Source organism: Microcaecilia unicolor, chromosome 1 (assembly GCF_901765095.1).
Source record: "Microcaecilia unicolor chromosome 1, aMicUni1.1, whole genome shotgun sequence".
NCBI classification, from domain to species: domain Eukaryota; kingdom Metazoa; phylum Chordata; class Amphibia; order Gymnophiona; family Siphonopidae; genus Microcaecilia; species Microcaecilia unicolor.
Genome location: NC_044031.1, coordinates 538,628,050 through 538,640,220, shown reverse-complemented (window position 1 = coordinate 538,640,220; position 12,171 = coordinate 538,628,050).

Here is a 12,171-nt window from a genome sequence, read left to right as displayed (position 1 = left end):
TCTAAAATACTACCGGTACATCGATGACATTTTTATGATTTGGACGGAGGGTGAAGAAACTCTGAAACAATTTTATTCTGCATTCAATACATACCATCCTACAATCAGATTCAAAATTGACTACTCCCCAGAAAAAGTCAATTTTTTGGACACCACGGTCTCAATCAGTGATGGCTGTATACAAACATCTGTATACAAGAAACCCACAGACAGATGTAGCTATCTCCACAACTCCAGCTTCCATCCTTCACATACAAAAAGATCCATCGTTTACAGCCAAGCCACAAGATACCACCGTATCTGCTCTGACCCAGGGGACAGAGACAGACACCTTAAAACCCTGACTGAATCCTTCAAACAGAAGGGCTACAACCCCAAAATAATCTCCAAGAATATTGCCTCCTCCCTCAAAACACCCAGGGAGAATCTGCTACAGTACAAGGAGAAAAAAGCCACAGACAGAATCCCCCTGGTAGTGACATACAATCCAGAGCTGGAAAAACTGAGGAAAATCATAAGAGATCTACAACCTATACTCCAGGAGGATGAATTACTGAAGGAGATATTCCCATCCCCACCAGTACTGGCCTTCCGACAGCCACCCAATTTAAAACACAAGCTAATCAGAAGTAAACTTCCTTCACAGACTGAAAAGGAACAGAAGGGCACACTTCCCTGCAATTTATCCAGTTGCAAACTATGCCAAAATATTTCACAGGACCCCAAAGTCATCCACAAAGGAAAGATATTCAACATAAAGGGATCTTTCACTTGCTCATCTTCCAATGTGGTATATATCATTCAGTGTAAAAAATGTAATGAAGGATGCTATATTGGAGAAACAGGCCAGATGCTTAAGACAAGATTCAATTTACATAGACATCATATAAACAATGCTGGTGCCAGCAGAGTTCCCACGCCTGTTGGGCAACATTTTACAAGACCAGGACACTGCACCAGTGACTTCACAGTGAGAATCCTCAAAGGTAACTTTAAAACCATACAAGAACGTAAGACCTTTGAAGTCAGAATGATTGAATATTTTAACACCCAACAGAAAGGACTTAACAAGGACCTAGGGTTCCTAGCCCATTATAAACCATAAAGCTGTATGTCTCGGTTGATCACCCTCCCCTCACCTATCCACACCCACCCTGTTAGAATACCAATGATATGCTTTGATGTCCCCATGCATACTTCCTACCCACCCCCATCCTCCCACCCTGTCAGACTGTCATAGCAATGCTTGAATGTTCTCACTTATATACACTGTCAGCTAGCACATTTGCTTATTTCCGATCTGACGAAGAAGGGCAACCTTCGAAAGCTAATCAAGAAATGTATTAAGTTATGTCCAATAAAAAAGGTATCATCTTATTTTCTTTTCCATGTTTTATTTTGTTTGATTTCTATTGATAACCTTAAGAGTGGACTAACACGGCTACCACACTCCTGTATTTATCAGGTAAACTATCTGACTTTCTAGAAGAAGATGCAAGTTACAGGAAAGTCGAACAAACGTAGTATCCAGCATAATCAATGGAAGGCTCTGAAAGCAGCAGAATCTTCTTCTGACCATAAAATGAATGATGCTTTTAACTCCTAACCATACTCACTTGCTTAGTACCCATGTTTTATTGTTCTTACCTTAGTAATTCCCTTCTTTGTCCATCCTAATTACATTGTAAGCTCTGTCAATTAGGGACTATCTCTTTATGTTTTGTTTCATTTGCACCCCACACTTTCCCCACTCATGGCAGGTTCAATGCAGCTTATATGGGGCAATGGAGGGTTAAGTGACTTGCCCAGAGTCACAAGGAGCTGCCTGTGCCTGAAGTAGGAATTGAACTCAGTTCCTCAGGACCAAAGTCCACCACCCTAACCACTAGACCACAGTGCTGTGTATGCCTAGTAGTGCTATAGAAATGATAAGTAGTATTAGTAAAATAGAGACTTCCTATAGGCGCAGTGTCTTAGGTTTTACACCTCCTGGCCTCTGACCTTCTATCTGCTAAAAAAAAATCCTTCAAGCCAAGGTCTCATAAATATTAAACCTTTTACTGCGTCACCCAGAACAATAGTCATTTAGACACACTATTAATTTAGAGTGATACTGAAGTACAGGAAACAGAACCTATAAAGTTGCTGACATGTGTGGATACATGATGGTGGGTCCCCTCTACATTCCTTCGAATCACAGATAGAAGGGAAAACTGAGTTACTATTGAAAAAAAACAACCCATCAAAACACCCTAGCCACAACTCTTGTAATTCCTGAACATCCTAAGGTTAAAGGATAACATCATTCCTTATCACCTCAGCAGGAGTCCTAAAGGGTCCCTGTACATCTAATAAGATCTACATCAAGGAGACGCACCATAGCTCAAAGTCCCTGAGTCTCACAACTGCTGCCTGCAAACTGCGAGTGATAACTTTAAAGCTGACTGATAATCCTAATAGAGTGAACTGATAATCATATCTGCACCTGGCAGTAGGAGCAAGAAAAAGAACTGTGTTTGACCTTGCCGCTCTCAGTGGTAGGATGTAGTACAGCATTGCTGATACACTAAGGTGAAATACTTTTGCTACATGAAATGTTCTGTTTGATGCATATATGTTGTCTTTGCCACTGTTGGAGTTATAAGAGACTTTGAGATACATTAGTAAAAACCCTGGTTCATAAAATCTGTATTGGAGTTGACTGAGTTATTGAGTGGATGAATTGCTTGTTTGTCCTCCTGTATAATTATCCAGTCCCAACCTTGATCCTATAATCAATAAATTCATTTGTTTACCTGGTTCCCCCTCTATGGAGCACACCATAGGCAGTTGTCTAGGATATCACTTGAACCCAGGGTTACATTCTGTCTGTCTGTCTTCTGGGTGCCTTGGGTCTTCATTCCACTATTGCTGATGCTGTTTTTCCCTTTATGCAGTGCCTTTTGAGTCTTCCCCTCTCCGTGGTATGAAAAAGGAAATGGCCACTATGCATCCTACCCCCCCTCCCCCCCCCCCCCCCCCCCCCAGTTACCAAGAGGGTAATTTTGTAAGTAATGCCTAGATTTAGGCACTAGAAACACACTTATTTGGAGTCTATTTTATAAAGAAAAAAAAGGCTTTTAGACTATTGGAGATTGTTGGAGAGGGATTAGCTACGTTGTCTGAGGGGTAGGTCAGGTTGACTACCTTCTGATTGGGTCAAGTTCGGGGTGGGGCCTCTAAGATCGGGGCTGATGCAGACCTGCAACTTTTTTTTTTTTTAAGTCAACCTTCCTGTCAGTGCCTGAGTCAATCACCACTCAAGCACTGAAAGGAAGCATGATACTTCACATAGAGCTGTAGATTACTGCTGCAATTTTAATGCAGTTGTAATTTTCATGCTCATTGATTATTTTAGCCCATGTTAACTTTTTTACAGGAACTTTGCTTTAGGCAAGTGTCTCAATCATGGTGTTTTTTGCACTGCCTCCAAAGATACTGAAGAATACTGACCTTCTCACTAAACCCAAATCACCAGTTCTTTGTGGATAGCCCCCCTCCCCTAATTGAACACCAGTGTGCAAACATTTCATCCTCATTGCTTTAGGGTCTTCTACTAATTTTGATGCCACTTTATTCCTGTGGGTTTGTGGCCTTTATGCTATTGTTTCTTTACCAATTTTATATGTTTTGATCCTATGTCCTAGAAGCTGAACTGTTCAGTATTAGCTGTTTTGTGACATCCTAGAGAATAATACAGATGAATACTTAGGCTGCATTCTGATTTTTTAGAAAGGGGGACTTAAGTCCTTTCATGTGACAGAAATAGACTTTTGTCAAATTCTTACAGGCAAGTATGTCTAGGAAATAGGTGTGCATATCTCAAATGGACATATCTTATAAAAACATCTACTATAATAAAACTCACCCTCAACGTTCTGAAGACAACGTTCTGAAGTCACTCAGTCACTCCCTGAAGGGTTCATGGATTCATGGTGGTGAAGCAACAACACTGACCATGTCTATCTGCCCCGCCCTCGCATGACGGACCAATCAGAAAAAACACCCTCAACATTCTGAAACACAAAGGACCATCACAACACCGTTCCCAGGCAACACTAGGCAACGTAAGATGGACAAATCAGAGGAAACTATGTGACAATAAGGGAGGAGCATTCCCCAGCAGAATGGCTCATTATCTGTGCAGCACGGAGAGCACAGAACCACCGCTGGAACGAGAGAAGAATATTCCTGCTGTGGGTATGTGCAAAAATAGACCGGGGGGGGGGGGGGGGGGGGGGAATTTTTAAATGCATAATGCCAGTACTGAAGAGTGCCAGAGGGCCTATAGCACAGACTATATTTGGGATCGCTTGACATGGAGTCAGAGGAGCCAGAAAACAACGTGCCCGTCACCATCTGGGACGTGGGCAAACAGGACAAGCTGCGGCCCAGCTGGAAGGATTACCCGCGACCCAGCCAGCAGCAAACAGCGACCAAGGACAGCACAGCACATCCCCCAACCCCCAAGCAAAAAACAAAACAAAAAAAGACACACATCAACAACCTGCACACACACCGCACCCTCACACACTCACACACACACACACACACACACACACACACACACAAAATAACTCTGTGACACATACACACACACACACACACAAAAAAAGCCACATGCTAGCGCCATTGGTTTCGGAAACGGGCCTTTTTTACTAGTAAGAACATAAGCGGTGCCATACTGGGATAGACTAAAGGTCCATCAAACCCCGTATCCTGTCTCTAACAGTGGCCAATCCAGGTCACAAGTACCTGGCAAGATCCCAAAACAGTACAATATATTTTATGCTACTGTTCCTAGAAATATCACAATTAAATCATAATTCGATCTGAGGGGGAGAAAAAGTCTCATAAAATCACCTGGACTTTCATGTGACTTCTTACAACCCGATATTAGGGTGTTGCCCAATCGTGCCACATGTATTGACAAAACCCCCTCCTACCAAATTCTAATGAAAGTTTTCATAACATGTAAATTTGACTCTCAACACTTTGGAACCTACTGGCCTTAACACCTACATGCACTGGGGGTGCTACATGTGACCGGTTTCAACCCTGTTGACATTGCCCAGTCAGTTCCAGTTCTGTTTTTTGTATCCGGTACATCCAGTTTACCTGATATTTAGAACGCCACCACCATTGTTCTCATCAACACGGCAGCTTGGAAGTCATGGTGACCAGTATTAAGTTGAAGCCAGGTTTTTGTACTGATTCAAGTTCACCTCTATTGTACAGCATCTCATTGTTAATTTCTTCAGCAGGATAGTTCCAGCCAAGTGACATTATCAGCCGAGATCCCTTGAGAAAGCATTCTCGAAACTGGTGCCTGTCAGGGTCCCATTGGCTGATGTAGATTTGGATATCTCAGATTAGTCTGATTTGTTTCCTGTTCATTATTATTTGCTACTCTTGGAGACACCATATATGAAAAAGCCTCTGTGTGCACTGAGTTTATAGTGGAGTTAGTGCATCACAGTGACACCCAAAGACTTAAACATGTAACAAGAAGTATATAGAAAAATGTATGAAAAATTGAAAAAAATTGAATAGTCAAAATTACATGTTATAAAAACTTTCATTAGGATTTGGTAGGAGGGGGGTTTTGTCAATGATTACACGTGGCACCATTGGGCAACATCCTAATATTGGGTTGTAAGAAGTTACATGAAAGCCCGGGTGATTTTATGAGACTTTTTCTCCCCCTCAGATCAAATTATGATTTAATTGTGGTATTCCTGACTATCATTGTTGTTAAGCAGTTGCTTATTGGCAATAAATCAGTATTGTGTTATACTCATTGAAGGTTCCTAGAAATAAGCAGTGGATTTTCCGAAGTCCATCTTAATAATGGCTTATGGACTTTTCTTTTAGGAAATTAGCCAAAGCTTTTTTAAAACCCGCTAAGCTAACCACTTTTACCACATTTTCTGGCAATGAATTCCAGAATTTAATTACACATTGAGTAAAGAAATATTTTCTCTGATTTGTTTTAAATGTACTACTTTGTAGCTTCATTGCATGGCCCATAGTCCTAGTAGTTTTAGAAAGAGTAAACAAGCGATTCACGTCTAACCATTCCTCTCCACTCTTTATTTTATTTCACCTTAGCTGTCTCTTCTCCAAGCTGAAGAGCCCTAGCCGCTTTAGCCTTTCCTCATAGGGAAGTTGTCTCATCCCCTTTATCATTTTCATCGCCCTTCTCTGTACCTTTTCTGATTTCACTATATCTTTTTTTGAGATGCGGTGACCAGAATTGTACACAGTATTCAAGATGCGGTCACACCACAGAGCAACAAAAGGGCATTATAACATCCTCATTTTTGTTTTCCATTCCTTTCCTAATAATATCTAACATTCTATTTGCTTTCTTCACCGCCAACGCACACTGAGCAGAGGGTTTCAACGTGTCATTAAGAATGACACCTAGATCCTTTTCCTGGTCGGTGACTCCTATCGTGGAACCTTGCATCACATACCTATAGATCAGGTTCCTCTTTCCCACATGCATCACTTTGCACATGCTCATATTAAGCATCATCTGCCATTTGGATGCCCAGTATCCCAGTCTCATAAGGTCATCTTGCAATTTTTCACAATCCTATTACGATTTAACAACTTTGAATAACTTTGTGTCATCCTCAAATTTAATTACTTCACTAGTTATTCCCATATCTAGATAATTTATAAATATGTTAAAAATCAGCGGTCCCAGCACAGGCCCCTGTGGAACCCCACTACCTGCCCTTCTCCATTGAAAATACTGACCATTTAACCTTACTCTCTGTTTTATATTTTTTAACTAGTGTTTAAATCCACAACTTTTTTTTTTAGAGTCAACCTTCCTGTCAGTGCCTGAGTCAATTACCACTCAAGCACTGAAAGGAAGCATGATACTTCACATAGAGCTGTGGATTACTGATGCAATTTTAATGCAGTTGTAATTTTCATGCTCATTGATTATTTTAGCCCATGTTAAACTTTTTTGCAGGAACTTTGCTTTCATGACTTTCCAATTTACTCTGGAGTCTTTCATGAGGTGCTTTGTCAAATGCCTTTTGAAAATTCAGATACATAATATCAACTGGCTCACCTTTATTCATATGTTTGTTCACCCCTTCAAAGAAATGTAATAGATTGATGAGGCAAGATTTCCCTTTACTAAATCCATGTTGGCTTCGTCTCATTAATCCATGCTTATATATATATGCTATGTAATTTTGTTCTATAGCCTCTACCATTTTGCCCTGCACTAAAGTCAGGCTCACTGGTCTGTAATTTCCCGGATTACCTCTGGAACCTTTTTGATAAATCGGCGTTACATTGGCCACCCTCCAATTTTCTGGTACCTTGCTTGATTTTAGAGATAAATTACATATTACTAACAATCGTTCTGCAAGTTTATTTTTCAATTCTATCAATACTCTGGGATGTATACCATCTGGTCCAGGCAATTTGCTACTCTTCAATTTGTCAGATTGCCCCATTACATCTTCCAGGTTTACAGAGATTTGATTCATTTTCTTTGACTCAGTCAATCAGCATTGAATACCATTTCTGGCACCTGTATCTCTTCCACATTTTCCTCCGTGAAGACCGAAGCAAAGAATTTTTTTAATCTCTCTGCTATGGCTTGTCTTCCCCGAGTGCCCTTTTTACCCCTCAGTTATCTAGCGGTCCAACTGATTCTTTTACCAGCTTCTTGCTTTAAGTATACCTAAAAAAGTTTTTAATATGCATTTTGCCTCGAACACAATCTTGTTTTCAAAGTGTCTCTTTGCCTGCCTTATCAGCGCTTTGCATTTGACTTGCCATTCCTTATGCTGTTTCCTGTTATTCTCCATTGGATCTTTCTTCCATATTCTGAAGGATTTTCTTTCAGTTCTAGTAGCTTCCTTACCTCACTTTTTAACCATGCTGGCTATCGTTTGTTCTTCCTTCCTCCTTTTTAAATACATGGAATATATTTGGCCTGGGCTTCCACGATAGTATTTTTGAAAAGCATCTTTGCCTGGTATAATTTTTTTACCTTCACAGCTGATCCTCATTTTATCATAGTCTACTTTTTGAAAATTAAATGCTAATGTATTGGATTCCTGTGCGTACTTGCTCCAGAACTTACATCTTCCCACAACACACTGACTCTGACCTTAGCTCTCTTGGTGTTTTGTTTTGTTTTGTTTTTTCTTGCCCCATGCCTGCAGGGTTTTGGGGGGTTGCTGTCAATATTGGTGTTACTTTGGCCATCTCTCATGCTTTGGAGTCTCCATGTCAATATCCCTCTTCTAGTGCCTTGGAATCTTTATGCCAATTTTGCTGCTACTTTACCTCACTCCTGGGGCTTTGAAGTTTTCCTGCCAGTATTGGTGCTACTTTACCACTCTTGTGGTACCTTAGGGGCCCTTTTACTAAGCCGCATAGGTGTATACGCGTGTCCTACACGTCAATTTTGAACTACCGCCCAGCTACCGCGTGGCCTGTGCGGTAATTTCATTTTTGACGCACGTCCACCATGCGCACTGGAAAATATTTTGTATTTTCCTGTGCGTGGCACTAACCGGGCAGTAATAAGTATTATGTGCACATTGAAGATTACCACCCGGTTAATGCTTGAGATCTTTCCGCTGTCAATGGGTGATGGTAAGGTCTCAGGCTCAAAATAGGCACGCGCTAATTTTCATTTTGCCACATGTCCATTTTTGGCCCAAAAATGACCTTTTTTGCAGGCGCACTGAAAAATGGACTTGTGCACATCCAATATATGCGTCTACAACAGCACAGTATTGGGGATCTTTTGTGAATTTTGATGCCTAGTCATTCTTGATTTCTCTATGTCTCTGAGTCTGGATATATTTAAACCACAATTTGTCTCCAAGGACAATTTATTTGTTAACCAAAACATCTCTATAGATTCTATTCTCTTCAGAGATTCAAAGCTCAAATGTAAGGTCCCACAAACCAAATGTAGTCTCTTAGCAGTGAGTCCAATTACTTTAAAGGGTTCGTTATAGTTTGGGAATTTTAGTTCCAAGTAGCCATAAGCAGGCTTGTTTCACTATATTAACATACAATTAACATACAGGTCCTTTTCAAGTCGGTGTTTTGGCTTTTATTTTTTTCAGAAACAGTCTGAGATTCTATTGTTCCCTATCAGCAGGGCTCCGAAACACGTGTTTTGTCACTATGGATTTGAACAGTCTGGCTTATGACCTTTAATGAAGGGTTACAATGAATTTAAAATCCAAATCTTCTCACTGTCTTAAGTTGGTGTCAGGTTTTTCTGGAGCAAAGTGAGCAACTGACTCTAAAGATCAGCAACAGTAAAAGATACCTAATTAACTAGCTACTGTAGGCAGATGACTGGAAATCCTTACAATATGGATTTATTGAAATCTCCTAAGGATAGTTTCTCCCTCTATGGCCACCTTTAAGAGCTATGATCCCCAGCTATTGACATAAAAGCAATTTGCTTGCTCATTATCCCATTCCATAACTCAGTATATTTAACAAGTAAATTGCAATAAACAAAAAGCTTTGTTTCCCCCCAGTCTATAGATATGGCAACAGACAACAGTACTTGAAAAAGTCCATACAAGTCAATATTTAAAAACTGCGTATTTTTATTTTTCAACACAGGGCTGCAGGGATGGGTTATCCCAAGGGCTGTGTAGGGTGCTACAGTCACACAGGGCACAGTGGAGAAGAGGGGCAACAAAAATTGTTCCCTGCTTGTCTGAGGTGGCTGACAGTGGGTGTAATGGGGCCCTAGAGGACATGTCACTCATGATTTTCCTGTCACTTGGAATGCACAATTATAGCCATTTAGATTACTGAGTGGCCAGAATTTATGCATTTTAAATGGGGAAGAATTTTTGTTTGGAAAGTTATATGGAGAGAGTTAAAATACACCCTCTCTCCTTATAACATGTATAAAGAGACAGCAGCAAAATAGCAGGTTTAGGGGCTCTTTTACTAAGCTGTTCCAATGTGTGCCAATTTTGAACTACCACCCGGCTAACGCGTGGCCTGGGCGGTAATTTCATTTTGTATGCGCGTCCAGTTGACACGTCAGAAATCTTCCGGCATGCGGCGCTAATCAAGCAGTAATCGGCATTGTACGCATGCTGACAATTACCACCTGGTTAAGGCGTGAGACCTTACCGCTAAGTCAATGGGTGGCGGTAAGGTCTCAGGCCCAAAATGGACGCGCACCAATTTTTATTTTGCCGCGTGCCCATTTTCAGCCAAAAAAGTCCTTTTTTTTTGCAGGTATGCTGAAAAATGGACCTGCGCACATCCGATACATGCGTCTACACCAGCGCAGGCCATTTTTCAGGGCACTTTAGTAAAAGGACCCCATAGAGAAACATGATCCCTAGCAGTAGTACAATGAGACTACCACTGGAGTGCCACATTGGCTGAGGGTGCAAAAACAGAAGAGAGGGTGGATCACTCCAAACCAGGGACCTGCTAGACCAGCAGAAACATGCATGTAGGCCCATGGGAGTCAGGGCAGGGTCCTTTGAGGGGTGGGTGGTATTGATCGGGAGGGAGGACAAGGATGGTGATCGGGGGTAGGGGTCCTGATCAGGAGGGGGGCATCTCTGAGATTCCCTTTTGAGATGTAGCCCAGAAGCATTGGCTGGGTGGTATTGATTGGGAGGGAGGGTGAGGATGGTGATTAGGGGGTAGGGGTCTTGATTGTGAGGGGGTGGCTCTGACAGCTCTTTGAGATGCAGCCTGGAAGCATTGGGTATAGCTTTGAGGCACAGTGCTCCCAGGCTGCTGGAGCAACGCTGCTTGCAAGGTGGTTCTCAAGCAGCATTATTCATTTAGTATGGGAGTCAGCAACCTGTGGTGCTGAGATACTTCAAGTTGGTGACTCCTGTGCATTAAAAGCTCGATTTTTACCATACCTTAATAACTTTGCACCAGAATGAACTGAAAATGTTTTGCCTGATAGTGCAAGGGATCTTCTTAAACAGCTCATTGGGGGCTCCTTTTATGAAGCTTCGGCAAAAGGGGGCCTGCACTGGCTTCAGCTTGTGTTTTTGATGCATGCCGCGGCCTCCTTTTACCACAGTGGGTATAAGGCAAGGGTTTTTTTTTTTTAAAGAAATGGATGTGCAGCAAGTGAAGCACTTGCCACATGCCCATTTTGGGTGGGAGCACTTACTGCCACCCATTGAGACGGCGGTAAGAGCTCCTGCACTAACTGGGTAACCCGCAGCACTGCCCGATTCTCGCCGGGTACACATCAGCACTAAAAAAATATATATTTTTTTGAAGCACCGAAAATGGCGCGCACTGGGGAAGGAAACTACCACTGGGCTACTGCGGTAGCCCGGCGGTACTTCCCTTTTAGTGAGCGACACGGGCTTACTGCCACTTTGTTAAAGGGCCCCTAAGAGCTTTCTTTATAGAAGCATGAAGAAATATGAGTGACAAATATGGAGACCTCTGCTCAGAGTGGCTTGCCTGAAAGCCCTTCCCTTAACTCTGCTTGAATAAATAATCACTATCTAAAGAACAGGCCTCTTGCTGCCCTACCAGAAAGCCTCTTCTTCTTTTTTTTCTTCTTGTCTATCTATCTGTTCTAATTAGATTTTAAGTGCTATATAAATGATAAGTAGTAGTAGTATCTAGTCTGTCTTAACTGGACTGTAAGCTCGGAGGAATAAAAATCACCTTGCTTATGTTTCTGGAAAGTGATATACAGTACATGCTTTATAGTGCTACACAAATACTAATACTGTGGCTAGACTTGTCATGCATGTACCACACTTTGGAGTCCTTTTACTAAGGCGCGCTGAAAAATGGCTTGCGGTAGTGAAGGCATGAGTTTTGGGCGCATGCCGATCCATTTTTCAGCGGGCCTGTAAAAAAGGCCTTTTAAAATTTTTTTTTGCCAAAAATGGACATGCGGCAAAATCAAAATTGCCCAGCATCCATATTGGGTCTGCGCCAGCCATTGACCTAGCGGTAAAGTCTCATGCGGTAACCGGGTGGTAATGACCTACTAGCACCAAAAATGAAATTACTACAAGAGACATATGGTAGCTGGGCAGTAACTCCATTTTGGCACCCGTTGGGCGTGCATAGAGCCTTATTCAGCTTAGTAAAAGGGCCCCT